At 39.2% G+C, this 27596-nt stretch overlaps 1 protein-coding gene across 2 annotated transcripts in view; it reads right to left on the reverse strand.

The window, feature by feature from the left end:
- The window catches only part of LOC126371435 (protein TANC2), a 315096-nt gene that overhangs the window by 255508 nt on the left and 31992 nt on the right, over positions 1 to 27596 (reverse strand). For both annotated transcript variants that reach the window (XM_050016718.1, XM_050016719.1), the window contains exon 2: positions 26272 to 26298. The gene's annotated coding sequence lies outside the window, so the exon portion shown is untranslated. The remainder of the gene's footprint in view (positions 1 to 26271; positions 26299 to 27596) is intronic.

Raw genomic sequence — 27596 nt, forward strand, 5'->3', positions numbered from 1 at the left:
CCTCAGGATTGTTGTCTTAAATTTTGTACCGGGTGAGAGGCCTAAGCGCTCTTCATTTGTCCGGCCAAGTAGAGGGCACTTTAACATACTATTTTGTTGGCAGATACGAACTTAGAATAAAATGAGAAGCACTATTGACCAAAATCAAAATGTCGATAATTGTATGTCGTTAAGTTCATCGCTTATCGCTTTCACGCGGTAATGTGCATCAGTGTGGCAGTGGAGTATAGTTACGGAGAAAATTAAATTCCGTTCACTTCATAAGCTTTAAATAACTACGTAATGTCATTTCGTTTCGTGAAACTGTTTTTAAGGGTAACAAATAAAGTTAGACGAAGCTGCGATGGTGCAGTGACGCGTGCCTTGTATTTTAACGCCATGCGGGAAACGGAATACTTTTGAGAAACGGGATAACGCAAGGGATACGATGACTAGATGTCCGAAATAAACTTCAGCTATATTTCTGATTCTATATCTATGGGAAGTACCCCATAGGTTTTGATTCTCCTGCGAAATGTTATGATGTTACAGGTTCGAACTCCAAATTACATACTATATAAACTCACACCACACACAAATTTGCAGAAAACTGAAATTGAAAAATGTCTTTATTCAGTTGGTTCTTCTTTTTTTTCTGTGGGTTATGATATCAAGCCTGGTTTTAGGGTTACTAATGAACCGCCAAAGGCCCTTGACATGGCTCATTTGACAGATCATCTTACTTTCGGTATATTGCAGGTGGCAAATTCAGCACGCACTGATTTTCAAATTCTTGTTCGCATGTTAAATGTTCATCATGAGCTCAAAGGTGATGGAAAAACATTGTGAGGAAAAAAATATGAAGGAATTTTCCAGAGGTATGTAACCTAACCTGCAACCTGCATTTGTCCGGTTCTACTTTAGTTGGAACAGTTGTTGTAACATATCGGACTTGCCAAATCTTCAGGTTAAGTAAACGGACCCTGTAAAACAGGAATGCAAAACAGATGTATGGTGACAGGTGATCAAACCCCATTATAAAGCTCAATTATAAACCTGACACAAGAGTTAATAAGGTCGCTCACTGGCCTCACAATCTATCTGTAAACCCAATACTACCAACATGCAATAACAGCAGTACTAACATAACTAATCTAACGACGTCAATGACATAACATGCACCAGGTCAATTAGCTCAACACATTTAGCACTGTAACCACTGGTGATAAAATCGAAATTAATGAACCGGATCCTTTAGTATCCTTTAGTAAGGTGGTTTACAGTAGGTTCGTTTCGCGTAATTGACGGTCGAGAATTAGGTGTTATATACGAGTATTATACATATATCTCGCGTCAGACAGAGTACTGCGGGGCGGAAGGCAAGAGGGAAACCACTGCCCTATTTTTCCCTAAAAAACTAGCATGGAGAATGCTACACCGACAAGACATACATACATACATAAACTCACGCCTATTTCCCACCGGGGTAAGCAGAGACTATAGAATTACATTTGCTTCGATCCTGACACACTTCTCTTGCTTCCTCCACATTCATCAACCGCTTCATACACGCACGCCTGTGTGTACACCGACAAGAATGTGGTATTATGTAATATATATACCTAAGTGATAGCTTTTAGCCATGTCATGCCATATTTATAGCATTATAGTAAACGTCTTGGTACAGTCATGAGCAATATCATGTACCCACTTTAGAACCCTGTCGCACCATCATATTTGACATTTAATGAGATTTACGGTTTAATTTGTCAAAGTGTAAACATATTAAAACTCGTGACCGTACCCAACCAAGAATAGAAAACGGTCCTACGGCATTGGATAGGTATCTGATGCATCGCGCAACGCAACTTTTTAGTGCGGAGAAAGCTTTTCACTTCTATGTTAAAGCATTAAAGATCACAGTGCCAAAGATTTGTAGCAGAGTACAAACTCTGCACGTACTGGCCTTTCGTTCCGTCACCATTTTAAATTACGAAATTCTCATTCCATTCCGCATTTCCTGTCATTTTACACTCTTTTGACTCACTGCATCCCCGACCTTCATAAAAACAAAACAAGTATATTATACTGTTTAGGGCCGTGCCCTCTAAGTCTTGATTCTTTTGTGAAGTGTGTATATTGTGAACTATGTACATTGCTATACTGTTTGTGAAGTGCTTTTAATAAACTATATATATTCCTGCTTGCTTCCAATTTATCATCGTTATCACCGATCCCTCCCCTACTCTGCCGGCACGTCGGGATACCATATCCTCACCACCCAGCGTGCCGCAGATTTTCACAATATCATAGAATAAAGAAAAATACTTTTCTTGAGTAATATGTATAGCTTGGCAACTCTCCCCCGCACCATTTCGTATCGAGCGCTGTCCTCACCCCCTCTGAGTTTTGGTATTAAATATCCGTAAGGCGCTAAGGAGTAAGGGGGAAAGTGCGCGAACTGTGTCTCGCTCGCTCTTCGGAGTGGAACACTGTTCGGAAGAAATTAAAATAATAATAAAAAAGTTTATTTAGGTAAAATCTACGACACACATATACATTTACAACAAATTCAAATACAAACAAAAAAACTCAGAGAATATACCTATTTTCTTACATAAATATGTACATAAACTCACGCCCACTTCCCACTGGGGTAAGCAGAGACTATGGAATTCCTGATACACTTCGCTTGCTTCCTCCACATTCATTAATCGTTTCATACACACGCTCGTTCAGAGTAGATTGTACTGAACCTTTTCTAAGGACAATTCCGAACCTAACTACCTCCTATACCTATTTTCTTGTTTCATACTTTTTAGAGCGTGATTTTTTCGTAGTGGGGATTTTAGTTTTTAAACTTATATTTTTAATTTATTATCTTCTAAGTGGGTTTATAAGCTAATTTTGTTTGTCCAAATACATTTAAAACGTACAATTTAAAATGGCTTAAAGACCCATTTACAGCACGTAAAATGAGCAATTTCATTTAAAAAGAACTGCCAATTAAATACCTTTGAAAAGTCGAAAATGGCTGTTTCATTGTACATGAGTTAAATTCTCACTCGTGTGCACATAAAAAGTAATTTAATATCAAAGGAAAAATCTTCATGAATTGTTTGGAAATAATTGGATGTGGATTTTTAAAGGTTATACACAATTGTAGACATGATAATGATATTTTTTAAAAGGAAGACACTTATTCGACCCACCTACTATATTCCTGGTTTTTTTTCGCTTTAAAGTTTCTTAATTAATTTTTATTTAACCCGCTTCCACAACAAAAATAATATTTGAAAAAAATTAAATAACTCCGTCTGTATGTTGCCTTATAACGCTTAAATCGCTGAACTGATTAAGATGATAGTTTTATGGAGATAGTTTGAGATCCAGGAAAACATAAAGAATGGGCTTTATCCCGGTAATCATTCCTGGAAGGTGTGAAACACGCGATAACCGAGGTCCGCGCGGATGAAGTCGCGGGCGGAAAGCTACATAGCATGAAACATAACACCAAGCCTGCATCCCCGAAAGGTCTAGGCAGAGGTGTAGTCGGAAAACTAGATGTGTATAAATCTATACGTATATGTTACAGCTTCTGCGAAATAGATTAGCAGGCACTTAAACTGAAAAGGTTAGCAGTTTAGACAGTGACGCACTATACACACTTGCGTTTAAAAAAAAAAATTAACTTAGCACCCGCCTGTATATTATAGTACAGTCATGAGCAATATAATGTACCCACTTTAGGACTCTGTCGCACTATCATATTTTGACATTTAGTGAGACTTACAGTTCAATTTGTCAAAAAAGTTAATGTGACATGGTACCAAAGTGTATACAATATTAATACATACACATACATAAACTCACGCCCGTAATCCCTAATGGGGTGGGCAGAGCCACAAGTAATCAAAGACAACTTGCAGCCACTGTTGATACGATGTCGTAAGCTGGATATGATGAACCTTTTGGTGATAAGGGATCGGCCTATCGCCCATAACATTAGTCCATCAATATGAATGCTCGTGACCTTATGCTTTTCTTCAGCTGTGTTTAAGTCCCATGAAATAGGAGGCAAGTACCTATCACCGAATAAGCCCCATTTCCCCTCTTTAAAACTTATTGGGATGGTTTTCCCTTCGCGGATTGGAAGGTTAGAAAGGCAGTCGCTTCTGTAAAAAACCGGACCTGTCAAATCTTCAGGTTAGGTAAGCGGACCCTGTGAAAAACGGGATAATGCTAGGGAGATGATGAGTCATGTCAGGGGCCTTTGGCGTCTCAATAGTAACCCTGACACCACTCCACCTCACTTTATTTTTTGACGTGACTTATTGTAGATTTGCCGCAGATGGCATTAACTACTTGGCCGGACAAATGGGGAGCGCTGAAGGCTCTCACCTGGTACGACGTTTAAGATAACAGGCCTGAGGGTGCCCATTTGGGCACGAACCTCGGCTCAGGGCGTCGTCTGAGAGTAAAAATATTTCAAAAAATTAATCGACTCTAGCGGGTCGATAGCGATAAACGCTGGTTGAGGGAAATCGTCGACCACGCCGTCAGGGTCGTTATCGGGGTCCTATGACTCCATCTCACACAACCCACACGATAGAAGAAGAACTTGAAACTATGTCTCTCTACACGCCAATGTGACATGGTTCTAACGATTTCTATTTTTCATTTGTCCTTGTGTAAGTCGCTCGTCTGTCACGGCCTTCAAGTAAGGTTCTCAAACAGCACTTACGCGTGATTGCTTCCTCTAATTAATTCTAATTTGCTTCCGTGAGATAATGTCTGCTAAATGAACCAAGAGGTACAACACCAGCTATTTTCACCACAACTCGCGAAACAAGCCCACGAATAATCTCGCTGCGTTTGTTTAATCTGCTGAGAATTTAGTATTAAGTAACTGTCAATATTATCTCTCTCTTCTTTTAGTAATTTAATATTGTATTTTATTGGCGGAGGGAAAGGATTCTGGTAGGGCTCTAGCTAGAACATCACCGATTGAGAAATTGGTCGGTGTACTGCGGAACGGAAGGCGATTGGGGCAACCACCGTTCTACACGCCCTATCTATGGAGTAATGAAGGCGATTACTCCACCAACAAGAGCGCGGCTCTTAAATAAAGAGAGAGAATATTGTATCATTTCATAGTTCACTAATTTAAGAGCTACGCTCTTGTCGGTGAAGCATTCTCCATTCTTGTCTATCAAAGAACAATTCTTTCACATCCTTATAAGACACGACGTTCGCCTTCTCTTTAATCTGTTCCATGTAAGCTCTTCTAGGTCTTCCCCTTCCTCTCTTTCCTTGTGGCTTCCTTTCTATGATCATTACATAACATACTAAATACTTTATTGCACACACAGGAAATAAAAAATAAGCAGTTCTCATACAAAATACGCGTTAGGGCCTTTGCAGCCTTTTTCTTCTATTCCATGGTAAACACCGTCATTTAACCATCACATTTAATAATACGTAATTGATACAAAGTTTACTACCAAGACGAATGACGTCTCTCCTTAACTTTAGCTACCCTCGACAGTAAACCTTAAGCCTTTGACATGAAAGGTGTGACGAAATGGTACTGCTACATTGCTGTTATATAAAGTTAAAAAACGTTTTTAACTCCCTCGTGAATATAGACGTTAATAATAATATTTGAACACTTTAAATCATCACTAAATACCCGTACTTTACCCCCCTCTGTCTACCCCAATTGGAACAAAAGCGTGACCATATGTTTTACATTATACAGGACGTTAGTGATGTCATAACGAAAACTTTGAGGCATGATTCAGACCATGTTTCTGAGTTGATATAAAATGGAATTTTACGTCGCAAAAGTATGGAACTGGAATAATTTTAAAAAACACTAAAATTGACATAAATTTTCCAAAAACAAATTCCACTTGATAACATCTGAGAATCATCTGAATCATCCACCTGAGTATTCGTTACGGTGTCACTAACATTCATACGTACTCGAACGGCGTGTAAGTGACACGAACGAATACTGAGAGGGATGTTTCAGCTCATTATTCTGAGCTAACATCAAGTATTATTTTCCATATTAAATAAAAATCTTGAGCTGACTCATCCTCCTGAGTATTCGTTACGATATCACTAACACCCTGCATAACAAGCAGTGTAGAAATACCGTAACGAAGGCCGTAACACAAGAGAAGCTTACAGTAAAGACGTAATAAGCCATCTCATAATATTGAGATGAAATAAATGAGTGTTAACATCACAGAATAATGATAAGGCACTTAAGGAGGCCGTGTCTTGCGAATTTTAATCAAACACTTAACTAAACGGGACAAAATGGTGAAGGAGTGGTAGAATGAATTATTATACAGGGTGGCCCAGAAGTTCAGGATCAAAATGAAAAATTAGATAGAGGGGCTCATTAGCTACCAGAAACACCCCCATGTATGTTCAGCAATTATTTACGGTTTAGGAGATATGACCCATTTTGTACCTTTTTCTAGATTTTCTACCTTACTTCAGAAATAATCATTTTGTCGCTATCCCTTTCTTAATAATTATTTTATTTTACTTCACAACTATGCCTAAGGCTATGTACCGCTCAATCAAAGATAAATCAAAGTCAAATGAGGTATAAAAAAAAAGTTATCGGAAGTCAAAGTGAGAATTCGACCAAAATTGTTACAGTTGTTAATACTTCGCCGAAGAATAATAAACACATGAGATTGTCATGGACCCTAAAAGTATTTCTAAAAACTGCTCCATTTAATAGGCTTTTAGAAACATCCAAAAAAAGTACCCTTAATACAGGCAAAAAACTAAGTAATTAGCCCTCAAAGGTTGCAAGACAGACAGATTTGAAGGAAAATTTGACATTCTCATACAATGTAGCTGCTACTTTCTAACGTTGTTAAAGGTGCTATTTCTGGTAGCAAATGAGCCCCTCTATCTAATTTTTCATTTTGATCCTGAACTTCTGGGCCACCCTGTATAATGTTGACGGTTGTACCATAATAAGTTAAAAGCAATCAAAAAAAAAATTAAGGGTGGTATTAATAAACTAATCTCAGCTGAGACTGCCCTCAAGACCATGCTCAAGTCCCTGTTTTTATATAAGAACTGTCTCATTAACATGATCTTGAGGGCAGTCTCAAGGCTGAGATTAGTTTATTTATACCACCCTATGATTGAGAAGGGAATATTAAGTTAGTTTAGACGAGAACGTAGAACGGGTGAAGGATAACAGAATTACGAAAGCGGTATATAAAGCGAAGGTTGATGGTAGGGCTGACAGAGCAAGACCTAGAAAGACGTACATTGACCAAATTTGATATGTCCTTAGAAAAGGTTTAGTACGATCTATTCTGAACCGACGTGCGTTTATGAAACGATTGATGAATGTGCAGGAAGCAAGAGAAGTGTGTCAGGATCGAAGCAGATGGAATTCTATAGTCTCTGCGTACCCCAATTAAAAGCAATAAAAAATCAGAATCATTTTAATCAACGTAATTATCATGGATAAACTTGTTGAAGGTCAATGTAACATTTTTGAATTTACGTCGTTTCGCTAGGTTTTATGGCTAAGGAGAAGAAATGACAAGAAACTGCAATAGCAACACATCTTTTATATCAATGAGGGTATACATTACAAGCCATTTAACAACAAGAGGAACACATTTAATACCAGACACTTCTATCAAGTGATAGTGAAGTGATAGTGATCAATCTTATAATAAACTTTTTTACATAAAGTATATATTGGAGGAGCTCGGTGGCGCAGCGGTAAACGGGCTCGGTCTGCGATTGTTGAAGTTAAGCACCTTTCGCAAAGGCCGGTCATAGGATGGGTTACCACAAAAAAAAATTCATCTCGAGCTCCTCCGTGCTTCGGAAGGCACGTTAAGTCGTTGGTCCCGGCTGCATTAGCAGTCGTTAATAACCACCAATCCGCACTAGGCCCGCGTGGTGGTTTAAGGCCCGATCTCCCTATCCATCCATAGGGAAGGCCCGTGCCCCAGCAGTGGGGACGTTAATGGGCTGGTGATGATGATGATGACATAAAGTATGCTTCACAAGCTTTTATTGGTGCAAGTCCTGTACCGGGGATGCCGGCGCTCCTCGTTTGAGAAGCAAGCCAATGAACCACAGGACCACACTGACCCTAATTGATTATTTAATTAGCACAAAGTTTGTTTCCTCCATTGCAATATGGAGCAACACAGCGGAACACATACAGCTCTTAGCGTAATAAGCCATGCATCAAAGTACTTACACTATCTGTCAGACGTATGTGTAAGCGAAAACGCTGCGGTTTCAGCGGAGAAGCATTTTATCTCGTGTCACTTTCGAAGTGCTCGCTTGCACGAAATATATATCGCCAAGTGTACTTCTATTTTAAAGCTCAATTTATTTTGCATTTCTAGGTTCGTGGGTACCATTACTAGCTTCACGATCGCAATTTTGTACAATAAAGTTTTTGCCTTGTGTCATAAATTGAAAGATAATTTAAGTTAGTCCCTATTCAGAACCCGGATTAGAGACTTAGATAGGAACTTTAATTATAACAAATTAACTGTGCTTCTTGTGTTTTTTTTATTAAATTATTTGAGTGCGTTTGACTTACAGCCTGGTCTTACAGCAGTCAAGTGGTTTAAGATGGAGCACGCAAACTCAAAAGTGTCTATTCACTTTATTCCTTTCAATGAAAACAATTTATTTACCAGATGTATAATGAACTTTTAAATAGAATTAATTAAAAAAAATACACGTCACTCTAATTAATTTTAAGAAGTGTAAAATCGCATAATAATTTCCAAATGGAATTATTATTAAGCTACAAAATTACCTCGTAAAAAATCCAAAATGGCGGCCTATTTTTTAAAACACAAGTAGGTTTTGACAAGCTTCCGACAACGTTTACAAGAGGGAAATTGTATTATACATAAAAAGGAACGTTTTTAGTTATCTGGAACCGACATTTGGAACATTTCGCGATGTGCCAAATTACTGGATGTGTCTGCGAACGCAAATGTGTGTGCATTTATTTTGTACGAAACGAGCTTTTTGCTGCGTCGTACATACGTGTTAAAACATTTTGGCAAGACTTTTTATTGCAAGGGAGGTTTCAGATGTCGCATTCAGTTAATGGTCCTCGGGAAATATCTGGAAAAAAATGATCTCTTTTGTGTCAAGTTTCTGCTGGACTGGAAGTGAATGATATTATGTCGTAATAGTGGACTAACACCATAAAGTATCACGCCTGTGTCCCCCAATGGGGCAAGCAAGCCTATTACTAGATCTTCTTCTAACGTGTGGACTGTGAGGTGGATTACCAACCCCATCAACCCTGATGTCAGGGTTACTACTGAGCCGCCATAGGCCCCTGACATGACTCATGTAACGTCCACTAACTAACATCGGCGTAACGTGTCTTCCGAAGCACGGATCATCTTACTTTTTGGACAATCAGGTGATCATCCAGTAATGTCCTAACCAAAGTAGGGATGACAAAGTGATTTTTGTGATTTGTCCCCACCGGGAATCGAACCCAAGATCTCCGGAGCCTGAGCACATCGCTCAACAACTGGACCACGGAGGCCTTTGTATTACTAGGTCTCTTCTTCTATCGTGTGGGTTTTGAGGCGAATTACTAACCTCATCAACCCTGGTGGTCAATTACTAGGTGATCACACAGCACTGTCCTAAACAAACTAGGAATAACAAAGTGATTTTTGTTCCCACCGGGAATCGAACTCGGAACCTCCGTATTGTGAGCCTAGCGCGCTATAACTGAACCACTAAAACCGTTACAGGAGTGTTAGCGTTTAAATACCACGCCGGTGACTTGGTGAGTTCGTCAGAGCCACACGACAACAATGTCTGTGTGCGTGCAAAGCAAACAGGAGACGTTGACTTGGGTGAACCTATGCATCCTATCGGCTCTCCCCATCCTAGAAGAAATTACTGGCGTGTTCCTCTGTTGACATAACATAACATAAGCTGAAGACTATTCCCAATTGGATACATCTAAAGAAAACAAAACAAACTCACACCTCACCGAGCTTTCTGTAAGACCAACATAGGCAGTGAGCCGTACCGTCGCGCCGTCTATAATGCTCGAGCCATCTGTGTTAGTAAAAACTGCACTAAAGATTAATTAGTAAATAATTGGTTTAAGTCCGGTACCAGGACATAGAATAAGGAATAATACTAAGTATAGGAGCTCGGTGGCGCAGCGGTAAACGCGCTCGGTCTGCGATTGTTGAAGTTAATCAACTTTCGCAAAGGCCGGTCATAGGATGGGTGACCACAAAAAAAAGTTTTCATCTCGAGCTCCTCCGTGCTTCGGAAGGCACGTTAAGCCGTTGGTCCCGGCTGCATTAGCAGTCGTTAATAACCACCAATCCGCACTGGGCCCGCGTGGTGGTTTAAGGCCCGATCTCCCCATCCATCCATAGGGAAGGTCCGTGCCCCAGCAGTGGGGACGTTAATGGGCTGGTGATGATGATGATGACTACGTATAGAACGGCAACTCTCCGCTCCCCACCAGCGGCTGAGCTATGGTTTACAGCCCCCCCCCCCCCCCGGACATAGTTTAGACTTGAATCGTATGGTGTCAGACGTCACACACACAGATGCGCGTGTACAATAATGTCAATGTGTAATGTCTGAGGTTGTTTGTATGAAGTGTCCGGGGTGTGACCATGATTCGAACCGGCGCGCGGCGCGGCGGTCTCCGCTTGTAACTAATATTGATTAAAAAAATATGTAAATATTTTTATAAAAACTAACCAATTTTATTAATACCGGCTAGTGCAAACATGGAAACCATTTTACCCGTCCAGTGCAAATGCACACAATTTCTAGTCCCAAAAGTGAAATATGACAAAATGTCAGTGAGCTAATGGCCGCGTAGGAGAACACTTTGTGGAATGGACTCGTAACTGTCACACGTTGGAAACATTATCACATACAAGGGGTTAGTGACACCGTAACGAAAAAAATTAAGAACGTCTCATTGATTGTACTAAAACGATGGTTGATAGTTTTCTTGTCGGAAATGTTTAATTTAGTTTTTTGCGTTTGTTCTACGCTGCAATGTAAATTCTTCTTCTTCTGTCGTGTGGATTGTGAGGTGAATTACCAACCCCATCAACCCTGGTGTCAGGGTAATTACTGAGCCGCCATAGGCCCCTGACATGACTCATGTAACGACTACGTACTTACATTAGTAAGTAATAACCGGGACCAACGGCTTAACGTGCCTTCCGAAGCACGGATCTTTTTACTTTTTGGACAATCAGGTGATCAGCCTGTAATGTCCTAACCAAACTAGGGATCACAAAGTGATTTTTGTAATTTGTCCCCACCAGGATTCGAACCCGGGACCTCCGGATCGTGAGCACAACGGTCAACCACTGGACCACGGAGGCCGTTGTAATGTAAATCGAACATCGCGAACAGTCGCTAGCATACGTATACACAGTATAGCGACGGACCACATTGTTCGATTTATATTGACGGATTGTAATAATTTGACGTGTTTATTTTAAATTTGGGTTCTATGCAGGGATATGGGACTGAAAATAATAATAAGACCCTTAAATTTTTCTTGAATTTTCCGGTAGGAAATTCCACTTGATATTAACAGAGTCATGGTTCGAATCACCCCCCAAAGTTTTCGTTACGGTGTCCCTAACACCCTGTATAGTTATTTTGGTAAAAATCAAAAACTTCTGGATCTACGAGTATTTTCGCGTCCGGGCATGTCGATAGGAACAAATGATTTCCCCTATGGAGTTCAACATATTCCAGCTTAGGATTCCTGTACATTTTATATTATATGCGTCAAGCTGTGTAAACTTCGCTAGCGCGTTTTAGGTCTGCATTATTGAATGGTGGCGCCATCTGTTGCATGTGGGCGGAACTAGCTGGACAACTAGTTACGTTAAGTTCCGCCACAACATTTACCTACGCTAGAAGAAAACCTGTTACCCGAGATTTTCTTAATGTCTACTACGAGGCTTTTACTGAACCTAGATAAATCAAAGACTTAGGTGAAATGTCTTCTTGGCGGCGGATTTAGTATAGACCTTACCGTGGATGAATAACAATGTAAAGGGCCTTGTCTAACTTTACAGTCTCACTAGGATACCATGGTTGTGCAACCTTTATACTGAATACTCAATTAATGGCCTCCGTGGTCCAGTGGTTGAGCGTTGGGCTCACGATCCGGAGGTCCTGGGTTCGATTCCCAGTGGGGACATATCACAAAAATTACTTTGTGGTCCCTAGTTTGGTTAGGACATTACAGGCTGATCACCTGATTGTCCGAAAGTAAGACAATCCGTGCTTCGGAAGGCACGTTAAGCCGTTGGTCCCGGTTACTACTTACTGTGTAAGTACGTAGTCGTTATAAATGAGTCATGTCAGGGGCCTTTGGCGGCTCAATAGTAACCCTGACACCAGGGTTGATGAGGTTGGTAATTCGCCTCACAACCCACACGATAGAAGAAGAAGAAGATATTTGATCATCTTAGACTTCTATAATTAGATTGGCATTTTATAATTTATCTTTGACCCAGTCAAATAGCCAATTTTACTTCCGAATTTCCCACATACCAAAATCGCAAGACGCTTATGCATTCTTGGTATTCGCTCAAGATAATAGGCACCCGCGTATAGCTTTGCAAGCAATGTTGGGATCTTAGCGAGCTTCGCATTCAAGAAATGAGTAGAGAAATTACGTAGCGTTATTGTGATATTATAATAGACGTCTTGCCTATAGTCTTACCTTCTCTACTATATTATATAACTCTACCCATGAAATTCTAATTCAAATTCAAAAATATCTTTATTCAGTAGGTAGTCATGTTTACGCAACTCATAACCCTAATCACATCCGCCTAAAATTACTGCAGCTTCTCACAACCTGTATAGCCGGGGGAAAGAAGCTGCAAGAAAAACCTCGGCCCAGGGCTCTAGACGTTCGTCAAAATAAAGACATAAAATATGAGTTCCCAAACAGTCAATATCTTCATTCATTCTTCATTCATGCATTCATATCTTCTAACATTCAGCGCTCCCCATTTATTGGGCCAAGTAATTCGACAAATCTACAATTACTATTCACGTCCAAAAAAAGCTATAGTAAAAAAAGTTATTCATCTTCCCGGAAAATTTGTTTGTGTCCAATTTATAACCTTACTCAATTGTCTAAGATACTTACTTAGTGTAGGCATCATAAAATATACTTAGGGATATACATTGACCAAATTGGAGATGTCCTTAGAAAAAGTTCAGTACGATCTACTGTTGAGCCGGCATGCGTGTATAAAACGGTTAATGAATGTAGGGGAAGCAAGAGAGGTGTGTCAGGATCGAAGCAAACGGAATTCCATAGTCTCTGCTTACCCTGGTGGAAAATAGGCGTGAGTTTATGTATGTATGTAAACTGTACTTAATGTGCGTGTAATTAGAAGCTTTTGCTGATATAAATATTCTATCTCGCGGGTGCAGGCGAATTACTAACCTTATCAACCCCGGTGTCAGGGTTGTTATTGAGCCCCCAAAGGCCCCTGACAAGGCTCATGTAACGATTACTCACTTACATTAATAAGTAGTAACCAGGACTAACGGCTGAACGTGCCTTCCGAAGCACGGATCATCTTACGTTTGGACAATTTGGTGATTAGCCTGTATTGTCTTATACAAACTAGGGATCACAAAGTGTTTTTTGTGTTATGTCCCTACCGGGATTCAAAACCAGGACCTCCGCGACGCGAGCCCATCGCTCAACCACTGGACCCAATTATTCGTACTCTTAATTGTATAATATTTTATTGACAGTGAATGACGCGCCTTTAATATATCTGTCAAAGAAGGGATGTAAAATTTGTTTTCAGAATGATGTAATCATTTGTAAGTAAGGCGAGTTGTGATTGATTTCTTCCTAATGTCTTTATTTTAGTTAATTTTAACAATACGAATGACAGTAACTCTGACAAGGGGAGAAAAGTATAGAAATAATTATTTGAAATAATATATAATTTTAATAACTAAAAACATGACAGGAGTGAGTGATGATGATCTCCAAAACATCACTATTCGAAAGAATTTCAGAAAATATATTATCTATTTTCTTTTTTAATACTTTTTAGAGCGTGATTTTTCCGTAGTCGGGTTTTAGTTTTTAAACTTTTATTTTTTTAGGTGAATTGCTAAATGTAGCCTTTTTAGACTCGCTGATAGTGTAACGGTTAACCCGCTCGTCCAGTACAAGAGTTGCGGGTTCAAGTCCTGTCCTAGTCTGAATGTTTCGATTTAATTTTCCCTTTGTAATTAAATATGTGGACAGGAGTATGGCTTTGTAATAGACTACTCTGGACGCCATCCCACTTGCGTCAGACAGAGTACTGCGGGGCGGAAAGCAAGAGGGAAACCACTGCCCTATTTTTCCCTAAAAAGTAGCATGGAAAATGCTGCACCGAAAAGAGCGTGGCTCTTAAATTGATGATGATGATGAAGGACTAAATATGTAAATATGAATAAGTTTTGTTAGTATGCAGATCACATAACTATAGAATGCAAACAGCAATTATTTCAATAATGGATTCGCAGAAACGTAGGTTTCCAGTGATATTTTGTATTTCTCGGTCATTACACCTGAGTGTACAAAATAAATTGGCAATCTGAATAAATTGCATCAGTCGTATCTAGCTTTTAATATACATATCCCCCATATCTCAATTTATTAAATTTTCTTGACAGGTTGATTGAATATTCTGGGTTCGGTTAAATTATAAATATTGGTAGAATTGGTTCAACAAATCATTACCCCGGGGTGATTTTAGTAGATTGGATATTTACGGATAATAATATTATGTATCAGGTTGGGTATATATAAATCCTTTATTTGGCGGTCACTGTGACCTTATGGTTCATTGACTGGCTTCTCAAACGGAGAGCAGCGGTTCGAACTCCGGTACGGGATTTGCACCAATGAGTTATTACTTTGCCTTAAGTGCAGTGCTCACTAATATAGTTGGCTTAACCATTATAGACGGCGATACGGTTTACCACCTATCACCACTTAAGCTGTTGGTCCCGGTTACTACTTACTGATGAAGTAAGTAGTCGTCAGCGGCCTTAGGCGGCTCAATAGTAACCCTGACACTAGGGTTGATGGGGTTGGTAATCTACCTCACAACCCACACGATAGAAGAAGAAGACCACCTATCACCTTGGTGTAAATGGAATTTCAGTGAGGTGTGAGTACTTATTTAATCTTGCGATGGATGTACCTCTGACTACCCCAGTTGGGATATTGTCGTACAGAGAATCATGTTTTTTTTTGACGTGACTTATTCTAGATTTGCCGCAGATGGCATTAACTACTTGGCCAGAATCTTAATCATGTATCCAACGTAATTATCATAGATAAATTTGTTGAAGCTTAATAGAACATTTTTGAATCACAAGGTGTTATGGCTGAGGAGAAGAAATGACAATGAGCTTATGTTATGTTATTGTCTTCTGATTACCTTGTCGCTCTGCTCAGCCCGTTAGAGATCACGGGCGTGAGCCATCTACTATTATGACGTCATAACACTCCTCATTCAACCGCAGTAATCACAGAAACTCCATAAAAAAGGTACAATACAATACAAAAAGACAATAATTACAAAAAGACTCTTAACTAAGTAAATGGCAAATGGCGGCCTTATCGCTTAAAACGATTTCTTCCAGACAACCATAAGGTGAGGAAAAATGTAAAAAAAATTGAAAGATTGCGAGTACAAACTATAAGTACAGCTTACCAATAAATACATGCAAATAAATATATAAAATTCTTACAAATATATATACCCAAACTATATACATAACCTAACAAATATACCTACTTATATAAATAGTACACACAAAGTACCTAATAATAAGCAACTCAAGAGATTCAGAATATGAAGGCAAATGTAAAGCAAACCTGAATAAATAAAGTTTCTATTTCAACCAACGTAACTTCCACAAATATCGAGTAGGCATAGTTAATGGAGTAGAAAAAAACACAGTTTCAATGGTGCTTATCCATCAAAACCTCCGCTTCAAAGCCACTTCAAACACTGCCATACAATTCCCTTCATCCGTGCAGATTACCTCAAATAATTGGTGACGTCATCGATAGGTACATTTACCGATGTCGATGTAGAGATTTGAAATAATTGTAATGTAATATTAGGATGTTAATTCCTAAGAAAAGGCGAAAGTGGTGTTTCAGCAGCATAGGAAGTGGAATTCCGTGGTGTCTGTCTGTTGGGGTCTGCATGTAAGGATAATGAAAACTAAAGTGGGACTGGTCCGGACACGTTTGTCGGATGCATCCGGAGCGATGGGCACGGGTCGTTACTCACTGGATACCTCAGGGCGGACATAGAAGTCGAGGAAGACAGCGTAAAAGATGGTGTGACGACCTCAATGCTTATCGGAAGGATTAGCCGTAGATCGCGGAAAGTCGAGAGGAGTGGAAAAATCAAGGGGAGGCCTTTGCCCTGCAGTGAGATCGAATAGGCTAAATAAGATAAGATTTGAGGAGCTCGGTGGCGCAGCGGTAAACGCGCTCGGTCTGCGATTGTTGAAGTTAAGCAACTTTCGCAAATGCCGGTCATAGGATGGGTGACCACAAAAAAAAGTTTTCATCTCGAGCTCCTCCGTGCTTTGGAAGGCACGTTAAGCCGTTGGTCCCGGCTGCATTAGCAGTCGTTATTAACCATCAATCCGCACTGGGCCCGCGTGATGGTTTAAGGCCCGATCTCCCTATCCATCCAGAGAGGGAAGGCCCGTGCCCCAGCAGTGGGGACGTTAATGGGCTGATGATGATGATGAATTTAGAAGGAGAGGTTAATGATTGGGACGGAAGGAAGTTTCAAAAATATAAGGTTGTATTATTTAGATTTGTCGTCGGAATGTAAGAGGATTTTGTTTTTTGGAAAATAAAAGAGTCAAGATAATAAAGATATTCCTTTTTTATTCTGCATCCCACATGTGTGTGTTAAAATCTAAGGAATGAAAAAAAAATACTACGCTGCTTAAGCTGGTATTGAGTATTCGTTTCGGGGCACATCTATAATAAGACCTCCATCAAACGGACTGCTTGTCAGCAAACGGCGCGTAGTCAAATCGGCAACCGCACGCAGTCGGATCGGCAACCGTTAGCAGTCCGATCAGCATCTGCAGACAGCAATCGCACACAGTCGCTATTATCTAATTGGTTATTCGACTGCGCGGTGGCTACGTTGCATGCCTGATGGCAGCCCACACACAAACACACAAACACACACACACACACACGCACGCACGTAAAAAAAAAGATAACCGGTGCTACAGTTCATAATTTTAGGACGCTATACTTATTGGCAGTGACTGCTTGACATTTGACGAATGTCGGGGTGAGAATTTATTACAAGAATCAAGACAAATTGCAGCAATTACTTGCTATAAAACTGCATAATGACACGTTGGAGGTGCATAATCCCTTTCTTAGTGCTACAGAACGCTAGCAATTTTTTATACTACCCATCCAGAAAAGAAGTAGGTCCTAAGTCTATGGACTATAGATACACTTAAAATATCGACTTCAAATCTTTAGTATTTAAGCATCACTAGTTTCTACAGCCAAAATTGAAGATATATCCTGTTTTCCATGCGGCATAGGATTCAATGTCTCTTGCCGAAGTTCAAATGTTTGTTTTAGAAAATTGGAAGAGCGGCTTACTATGTGCTCGTAATAGGACGATATTTGTACTGATAAGTCGAGTCTTGCCGATACCCCTACTATACGAAATGCTGTACGAAAGAAAATATATTTTATATGGTAGTTTTGACTTAAGTGTTGAGCTCACCACCTCTCACGTTAGTGTGACAGAAAGCTCGGTGAAGCGCGGGTACTCAGACTAGTCTTATTAGCTTAATCGTGAGCTAGTGTTATATTGTCGTTTTATTTATTTTCAGATTTTACTCCAGTAGGCAGGATTAACAGAACCTAGTGGGTAGCTCACTGGGACGGGCTAACCTATAAAATGCTACTTAGGTTCTATGACGATCTTGTGACGTAGCGAGTAGGCGCCGCTACTTTAAAAGCGCACTCCTGATGCCGGACAGCAGCGGTATCAGTACTGGTTGGAGGCCGAGGAAACGGATTCTGGTAGGGCTCTAGCTAGAACATCACCGATTGAGAAATTGGTCGGTGTACTGCGGAACGGAAGGCTATTGGGGCAACCACCGTTCTACACGCCCTATCTATGGAGTAATGAAGGCGATTACTCCACCGACAAGAGCGCAGCTCTTAAATAAAGAAAGAGAAAGTTATCAGTAAGAAAAAGGCGTATATTAGTAAAATAATAATACTAATATATTTTTCGTAGGCACCAGAATTAGGCACAATAAATGCCTCCATCCAGTCTACTACGATATTATAATCTAATCTATCTTTCATACTCAATCGAGCTCAGACATACTCACTCAAATTCTCCATTTCTTGGTAGGGGACTGAAATTGATTCGCAAAAGTAATGCCTCTGACAGTTACTCGGTCACGCACGACTGATGCCTTTCGCATAATTTCTTCGGAGAAATAAATAATATTAAAAATTAACTGCACGATTCTGATGGAAGGATTAAATGCAAAGAGATTTCCCAAAAATACAAGTAAGTATATATAATTGGAGGTGTTTTTTCGGGACCAAGGGCTTAACGCTAACCACCCGCAGTGGAACAGCGTGGTGGAGTATGCTCCATACCGCCTGAGGTTGATTAAGGGGAGACCTGTGCCCAGCATTGCGACGTTTTATGCTGTTTATGTTATGTTATACTATAATTGACAAATCTGCTTTGCTTTTCCCTGGATAAATTCCACATTTTAGGTACTAAATTTAAATATACATTTAGAATAATAACAGGATAGCCCGAGATGGCATTTACTACTTGGTCGGACAAATGGGGAGCGCTGAGGGTAATCACCCTGGGAAAAGCCTGAGGTTGTTCTGGGAGGATTATATTTGAAAGAACTCATCGACTCTAGTGACCCGATAGCGATAAACATTGAAGGAGGGATGGATGTCATCGACAATTCTTGCAATTAAAACTACTCTACCAAAAAACTTTAACTTCCTTCCTTCTTCTCATTCTATTTTCGAAACTAATACAAGTCATTCGTTCGTTCCATTGTTACAGAGTCTTAATTAAAACACAAAACACGAACGTGCATTCGTAGATGAAAACGAGAAAACGAAGTAAACAATGGAAATGTCATCCGTCAAATTGCCTTGTTACAAAAGGATTATTTCACAGAGTAGGGAACCTTGTTATGCGTCTATTACGTGACATGATAGCCACTGGTTACTATTACAATGCTTTTGATAACAAGAGTTCTCATATTCGTTATTCCCAATGGGGTGAGAAGAAACATAAGCAATCAAAAGGCAACTTGCAGCCATTTTTGATATGACGTCCTTAATGAAACATGATGGCGATAGGCGATTAACCCATGTCCCATGAACATGTACATAAGTATTTGAGAGACAAGCAAAGTTCCACGAAATATTGGAAAGGCCCTGACGCGCATTATGTATGACTGCCGCTATCGCCGGTTCAACCCCACTCTATCTTACTACTACTCCTGCAAACAGATACCTACGATAGCTCTACTGATTTTCAAATTCCATAGCCACATTACCAGCAATAATTATTGTATACTTTCTTTTCCAAAAATACTGCATAATTACACAAATATTTTTTTTTTTGATAAATAGCCGATCATGCTAAGACTTTTAGCTTTCGTGTGATAAGAAGGGATCTCCTTGCATCATAGTCGATATTCGATTTTTTGTAGGTTATAATGCAAAAGACGACCTTTTAATATACGTATTATCGCGGAGCTCCATGTGTCGTAAAAATTGTGGACGAGCGTGGTGGTGGTGGTATAATGGTCGAGCTAATAATAATTGAGTTAGTAAAAACTTCATTAAATATGAATTAAATAATGAGCAAAGGCAATAGTAATACAATCTGTCAGTCTTCATAAAATATGCACAATAAGCCAGCATGTACAGCCCCATAGTCCGGCTTACTGCAAACTGTCACTCCTTCACGGAATATCTCCAACTTTCCAATCTCTTATGATTTTTACCTTTTTCCCTTGCTTTTTTATCTTTTTCCAACTTTTCCCAGCGACGGTTGAAGCCGCAGAAAGTTTTGCGGAACGGAATCGAATTCTCGATAATCCTACGGAGTTTTTAAATCTCGTTTTTGTAGTACTGGGCATTTTACATGTAAATAGGTATCTAGAAGGATATTAAAAACTTTTAATTGGTAATGGTGGTTTTATATTAAGATTTATTGAAAGTTCTATATTATAATTATACTAGCTTTTGCCCGCGACTTCGTCCGCGTGGCGTTGTAAAAGAGAGGTCTTTGTGTGAGTCTTGGTCTTTGTGTGTAAATTTCAAGCATCTAACTTATGCAGTTTAGATTTTTTCATTCAAATGTTTTTTCCCGCTAACTCCCGTTCCCTTGGGAATTTTGCAATGTCCTGTTGCAACTAAACTTTAAGTTTACTAAGGTACCTGCATGCCAAATTTCAAGCGTCTTACTTAAGTGGGTTAGATTTTTCATACAAAAGGATTTTCCCGCTAATTCCCGTTCCCGTAGGAATTTCGGGAATTCCTTTCTTAGTGCACCTCCACGGTACCTAAGCTACGTCCCTTCCAAATGTCAAGTGTCTTCGTTTAGCCGTTTAGGCTGTGCGTTGATATGTCAGTCAGTCAGTTTCTCCTTTTATATATTTAGATTTAGATTACTTTAAAGCTTTACAGGTTCCTTCTTATATCGTGTGGGTTATCAAGTGGATGACCGACCTCATTACCCTTAGTGTCAGGGTTGTATTGACCCGCTAAAGGCCCCTGACACGGCTCATGTAATGGTTACGTAGTTACGAGTACATCAGTAAGTAGTAATCGGGACCAACGGCTAAACGTGCCTTTCGAAACGCGAATCATCTTACTGTCCTAATCAAACTAGGGACCACAAAGAGATTTTTGTGATAATGTCCCCACCAAAATTTGAACGGGAACCAAAAGACAAGTTCTTTTACTGATTACTATTATATTATATATGCATCATATTATACATCATTAAAGGAGAAGGCTTTCTAAGTTAGAAACACACAAAAATCGACAAAAAAAGGAATACATTAGTTCTTCCCACCCTAGTCAGGATTACGAGCATAAGTTTATGTATGTAGAAGGGATAGTTTAAAATAGCAACTGTGGTTAATGCCCTCGGCCCCCTGCGAACTTTAACTGCGTTTATACGATGCAACTAAATTGCGCACAGGATGTACCAGTTTAGTTCAATACAGACAAATATTTGTGGCGGTTCCGACTGGAACCGACTATAAAACAATATTGAGGAAATTTTTTTTTGACGTGACTAATTGTAGATTTGCCGCAGATGGCATTAACTACTTGGCCGGACAAATGGGGAGCGCTGAAGGTTCTCACCCGGCACAACGTTTAAGACAACAGGCCTGAGGGTGCTCAGTTGGGCGCGAACCTCGGCTCAGGGCGTCGTCTGAGAGGAAAATATTTGAAAGAATTAATCGACCGTAGTGGGTCGATAGCGATAAGCGCTGAATGAGGGAAATCGTCGACCACGCCGGCGGGGTCGGTATCGGGGTCCTGAAGTGTTTGGTGTCGCGAGATGATCGGCTGCCTCTATGGCTAGAGTAATCGGGTCGTCGGGATCGTATATTACGTCCTTCGGATGCCGATACTTTTCAGTGCCGTCCCTAAGCGGAATGTACTCGGAAGCCGCAACTACCAGGGGATTTGGGTGGTGCGGAGCAGAATCGAAAAAACGTTGAAAATATTGAGGACAAAAACAATCTCAAACGTAGGCGGTAGCACTGTTAAGTGTTCCTAAATTTTGACAGTTCTCCATACTGTCCAGCTAAAATTCGTGATAAATTGTTTTAACATTGTTTTAAGTTTACGCGGTTATTATCATAATTAAAGCACATAATAACGGGTTCTTACCGCGTTTAACAGTGTCGAAATATCGGGAGTCTCATATCCCCATTTAAACGCGGTAAGAACCCGTTATTATGTGCTTTAATTCGTGATAAATTGCTATAAAATGTGGAGCAACGTGGAGTGTATCCCGTCTGAAGGATGAATTGCGAAAAAGCAGCCAGTTGGAAAGTGACAGTTTAGATTGAAAATAAGTTTTCTTCTTTTCGATCTTTAGAGAATAAATGTAACACTAAAATTTTGAAGTTAAACGCTGCGCAAAGGCTTATAGTGTAAAAATATAAACAAAACAATATGTTTGTTTATTCAAATATCACGGGAAACTGTCTAAAAAAGCGAAGTGTAAGGACAGGACACTAGCTACCTCTTTTCGATTTTTTGACGCCACATAACTCAGATTTGGATTACACCATATAAATCAAATTCTCAGGACATGTTATCAGCAGTAGATCTAATAATCACGAATAGACCACTGATGTAGGCTCTGTGCCTTTAAATATAATATTTGTGATTTGTGTGTAGGTGCAAAAAAGCGTTTTTGTATAACAAAAAACCTAACGTAGTTCGTGAATCTAACCACTATACTATCAACACAACCATAGACAAGGCAACGCCCTCGACCCCCTGCGAACGTATGCGCGTGCGTCGCCCCGCATCCGAAAATAGCCGAGCGGACGCGAATAGCGCACGACGGACTTAAGCACTTAGAAGCGTCTTTTACGGCGATAATGTTCAAGGTGTTCTTAAAAATGTGAAGATTTTTTAGGGTTCCAAACCTCTACAGGATAACGGAACCCTTACATGATCATTTTATTGTACGTCTGTTTGTCCGTCTGTCTGTCAAGATCTTTTTTCTCGGGAACGCGTGGAAGTTATCACCTTGAATTAAATACATGGAATATTAACGTCCATTTTTCCTTGAAGGTGTAAAAGAACCATGCTTCTAAATTAATGCAATTCAAAGATACAGACAATTTAAGCCTAATTGCCGTTCATTTCGCAGGGGAATGAAAACCTATGAACTTAGAATGATGAAATTTGGCAAAAAAGAAGGACTTGAGAAAGAAAAGAAAATCAGTTTTTGCGATTACAAACCTATTTGCAGTTGGTAAAGTATGTCGATGTAGATTATCTTTATGAGTATTTACGACAGTTTGTCCGGAACCCTCGGTGGGCGACTTGGACTGGCTCTTGACAGGATCGGTTTATTATTTCCCGGAGTAAATTACAATCTATGTAAGTTAAAGTAAGTTTACGCGGTTATTATTAAAACACAAAATAACGGGTTCTTACCGCGTTTAAAGCAGGGATATGAGACTCCCGATATTTCGATACAAACAAGCGGCAAAGAAAGAGGGCAGACAGATATGTCGGCCCGTAGAAAATTATGGATCTACCTACTCCACTCCAATCTCATCAGTCATCCCGTGATCATGGCACTTGCAACAGTGTCGAAATATCGGGGATCTCATATCCCTGCTTTAAACGCGGTAAGAACCCGTTTTTATGTGTTTTAATTATGTTACTACAAGTTATGTTATGGAAATGAAAAATGTAATTATAGATATCTGAAAGATTGCTATTTCAGCTATGAGGCCACCTATTGTAATATTTTTATTTCTCTTTTGTTTTGTACTTTTATTATTTCCTTTGTGTGCAATAAAGTATTTATTACGTCATGGCATGTTCGATATCTGAGTACCAAATACTTAGCGCTATTAATACTAAAATAATAAACATAAGGAAGAGCTAATTTGACTTATATTTTACTATTAGTACTAACTCATGAGTTCTTATAGAGGCACCTAACTCTTTCTAAAAGTTCGTTAGCTTCATAAATAATAAATGATGCATAGTGTACTATTTTTAGAGACCCTTTTCTTAAAATAGCTACAGTATTTTAAAATACGGTGTCGTAAATTAAATGTGATGAACGGTATGTCATTATGGAACTGTTAAAAACTTGATAAAATATAGGTATCTACTGAAATAATATATTTAAGTTTAAAAAAATCAACGCTTAAATAAACTGTACATTCATACTTATTACATGAATTATTGAAATAATCAGAGTTCTCCTGAAGACAGCTTGGATGATATATTGTAATGAAATGTAATTATATTTATTCTTTTAGTCAATTTTTGTACTTTTAATTTTGAAATTACAAAAAGATATTCGGTGCGTAATGTCAAAAGATAGCATTGGAATTCAATAAAATAACAAAACAAAAATTGACTTTTTTATTCTATGTTGTGATTATAATTCCATATGAAACTGAAAATTCTGATTTGCTACTAATTGTCACATTAAAGAACCTATTAATAATTATCATATCCCTACGTAGGTACTTACTTAAATGTGGTAGCAAATCGTCTCGTATCATAGTAACTTGTGAATTTACGTTTGTGTGTTAACATAATGTCTATGTTTATATAAAATATAATAAATCATTCAATTTGAAACCCTATTATTAAACCAAACGAGAACCAGTTGGTACAAAATTCAAGTAAACACATTCGATTGATTCTAATTTCTAACCAGTGAGTTTGCGTCGGAGCATCCGGGGCGAAAGCGGAAACGCTTCCGCCGCTTCGTTTCCTGTGACGTCAGCGTGGCTGTCTGATTAGTCTTGGTAAATTCGTGTCTCTGCTTCGCGAGTTTAAAATCCGGATACATATCTAAGCTCAAGCAAAGAAATGCTAGATAACTTGTTCAAAATTACGTAATACGTAAGTTTCGCGTAAAAAGAGTGAGGAAAAGCGCGTTTTATACTCTTGTGAGACAAAGTAGCTTTTTCATTTTATTCGTAGATTTTTCCGAGGGCAATCGACCGTAGCCATACAGTCTGCCCTACAGTCTTAACTTGGCGCTTAAAAGGCTTATATTTATAATATTGTATTTTGTTTGGTAGATATTTATAGAAATTTAAGTTTTTAATATAATTACCTAATATGCAGGTTGTTGTGTTGATGTTAGTGACATCGTAACGAAAACTTTGAGGGATGATTCAGACCATGATTCTGAGTTGAACTTAGAATCACAATCTGAATTATCTCCTCAGTATTAATAATGAATAATATACGTCAACTAATATTTCATTACATCACATTCTTACCATATTGATGTTATCCTAATTTTTTTATTGAGAAACTCTGTTAAGTCCTAGTTACGTCGTTACATTTAGATTCGAAAGGGCACACAGCCCAGAACGATAAATAACTCAACGTTTAATCGATTCTATAAAATCCACATTTGTTTTTCTGAGACTATAATTTTGCGATGATCTGAATATATAAAAATCCAGCTAATCTAAATGGAAATTCAAGAACAAAGCCCAAATACTGGTATGAAGGTGCTTAACGCCAATGGCGTTCACAAATTTTCACCGGAGCGAAAAATGTGCGAATCCCAACCCCAATTTTATTAAAACACCTCCAAATTGTTTGAATCCAGGCAGAATTCAAATCACAAAGCCGATTTTAATTTTCTATCGATTAAAAATTTTCTCAATGTGAAATTGAACGGAGCTTCCAAGCTTCTTTTCCAATCTCAATTTACATGAAAAAAGCTTAGATGTTTGTTACTTTGAAGTTCACTGATATGGCTTTAAAACGGAATGAAATTATATTAACGAATATTTTTTCTAGAAAATAAATATTAGTACCTATGTGCGACAGTTCAAAGAGAAGGCGAACGTCGTGTCTTATACGGAGGTGAAGGAATTGGTCTTTGATAGACAAGAATGGAGAATACTACACCGACCAGAGCGTGGCTATTAAATTAGTCTGTGTGTGTATGTGGGACGTGGTATGATGGAAACGATTATCGTACGAATACGAATCGTACCTGGTGCAGCACCATGTCGCTGGCAGTCCAGCGCGGAAACGCCGCCAGAGTAATGAGCACTTTCCCACCGGGTGCGATTCGGAGAGGTTTTTTGACTAGACCAACCTAACCTAACCTAACCTAATCAAGCCAAGTCTGCCCAGATTGACGTGGACGGGCATAGGTTGTCCTTTTCCCACAGATATAGATGATAAGCTTCTTTTTTTATAAGGTCGACAAGTATTCTGAAATATTGACATGACAAATAAAAATGTTCATTTTTCTCTATATAGAAAGATAGAATGCACTTACCTACATTTTAATAATGCGGGTACATGACTCTGGTACTTATTCTAATAACTTAAAATTAACATACAATGGAAGAAAAACTCACTTTATCAGATTTTCCAATCAGCTGTATCTGAAACGAAACAAGAAAGGAGATTTATTATTATATTTACACAAAATAATAATATTATCCTTGCACTATCTTCGCCGCGCGATTGAATCAAACACATAGCTAAGTATAAGAGCGTTCACGCGGAACGCGTTTTGTTCAAATTTGATTAATCCGCGCGATATCGTGAACAAGGCCTTCGCTATTACGTCGCTATTACGGGGAAAACAACAAAAACCCAAGTGGCAGGAGGTTGAAACACGAATATAGAATCACTGTTAACAATAAAGTTTTAGCCAATACAGGTCGTACTGGAGTTTTTCCTGTAAATGTTGGTTGTAATTAGCCACGCATACGTTGAAGTTTCACCTAAAAGTTGGCTTTGTTTCACCTCACATTCCACACACTGCCTTTGAAAATGGTAAACAAAGAATTGTTGTCAGCTCGATTGGAAGCGAATAAAAAACGGCTTCAGCTGGTTTTTTCCAATTTTCTTTTGATCGGGAGCGTCAGGGCAATGAGGGACCATCTAGGCTACGTTCACCAAAACAATATAGGTGGCGTTGTATAGTTTTAACGTGACAATTTTCTCATTACTCTGATACATCATTATTCCAAAATCCAGTGTAACGGCTGAAGCATAATAATAATATTTGTGGCTTAAAGAGGCATAATATATGTCTGTTATCCAGGAAGTTACAGCGCCATCTGTATTGTTTTTGAGGAATGTAGCCTGGAAAGTCCTTCATTCAGAAAGGAATCAGTAATATCGTCTTGCAGTACTGTTCTTTGCATCTTTTGTTGTTAATAAAAGCTAAGGTTATTGGTAGGGTTGGTAGAGAAAAAGCCTAGACGAACTTACATCGACCAAATTGAGCATGTCCTTAGAACAGGTTTAGTACAATATCTGAGGAGCTCGGTGGCGCAGCGGTTAACGCGCTCGGTCTGCGATTGTTGAAGTTAAGCAACTTTCACAAAGGCCGGTCATAGGATGGGTGACCACAAAAAAAAAGAAAGTTTTCATCTCGAGCTCCTCCGTGGCCGATCTCCCTATCCATCCATAGGGGACGTTAATGGGCTGATGATGATAATGATGACTCTGAACCAGCGTGCGTGTGTGAAACTGAATGTGGAGGAAGCAAGAGAAGTATATCGGGATCGAAGCAAATGGAATTCCATTGTCTCCGCTTAAGTGGGAGATAGGCGTGAGTTTATTTATGTGTTATTAATAATAAAACTAGTTCGCCAGGCTCATTGGAACCGTGTCCAAAACACCTGACGGCTTATCAGTGGAAATACGGTTGGGACGTGTGTACAATGAT

This window comes from Pectinophora gossypiella, chromosome 12 (assembly GCF_024362695.1).
Source record: "Pectinophora gossypiella chromosome 12, ilPecGoss1.1, whole genome shotgun sequence".
NCBI classification, from domain to species: Eukaryota; Metazoa; Arthropoda; class Insecta; order Lepidoptera; family Gelechiidae; genus Pectinophora; species Pectinophora gossypiella.